This window comes from Seriola dumerili, unplaced genomic scaffold (assembly GCF_002260705.1).
Source record: "Seriola dumerili isolate Sdu_G_001 unplaced genomic scaffold, Sdu_1.0 BDQW01000127.1, whole genome shotgun sequence".
Taxonomy (NCBI): Eukaryota; Metazoa; Chordata; class Actinopteri; order Carangiformes; family Carangidae; genus Seriola; species Seriola dumerili.
The window spans coordinates 481756-482726 of NW_019174382.1; positions in this window are offsets into that span (position 1 = coordinate 481756).

A 971-nucleotide genomic window follows, 5' to 3' on the forward strand; every position below is an offset into this window, starting at 1 on the left:
ATAAAATGTCATGAAAAAGACATAGTATAGTAAGGCATAAAAAGTCATAGTATAGTAAGGCATAAAAAGTCATGAAAAAGTCATAGTATAGTAAGACATAAACAGTCATGAAAAAGATAGTATAGTAAGGCATAAAAAGTCATAAAAAAGTCATAGTATAGTAAGGCATAAAATGTCATGAAAAAGACATAGTATAGTAAGGCATAAAAAGTCATAGTATAGTAAGGCATAAAAAGAAATAGTATAATAAGGCATAAAAAGTCATGAAAAAGTCATAGTATAGTAAGGCATAAAATGTCATGAAAAAGTCATAGTATAGTAAGGCATAAAAAGTCATGAAAAATGTCATAGTATAGTAAGGCATAAAATGTCATGAAAAAGACATAGTATAGTAAGGCATAAAAAGTCATGAAAAATGTCATAGTATAGTAAGGCATTAAATGTCATGAAAAAGACATAGTATAGTAAGGCATAAAAAGTCATGAAAAATGTCATAGTATAGTAAGGCATTAAATGTCATGAAAAAGACATAGTATAGTAAGGCATAAAAAGTCATGAAAAATGTCATAGTATAGTAAGGCATTAAATGTCATGAAAAAGACATAGTATAGTAAGGCATAAAAAGTCATGAAAAATGTCATAGTATAGTAAGGCATTAAATGTCATGAAAAAGACATAGTATAGTAAGGCATAAAAAGTCATGAAAAAAGTCATAGTATAGTAAGGCATTAAATGTCATGAAAAAGACATAGTATAGTAAGGCATAAAAAGTCATGAAAAATGTCATAGTATAGTAAGGCATTAAATGTCATGAAAAAGACATAGTATAGTATGGCATAAAAAGTCATAGTATAGTAGGGCATAAAAAGAAATAGTATAATAAGGCATAAAAAGTCATGAAAAAGTCATAGTATAGTAAGGCATTAAATGTCAAGAAAAAGACATAGTATAGTAAGGCATAAAAAGTCATA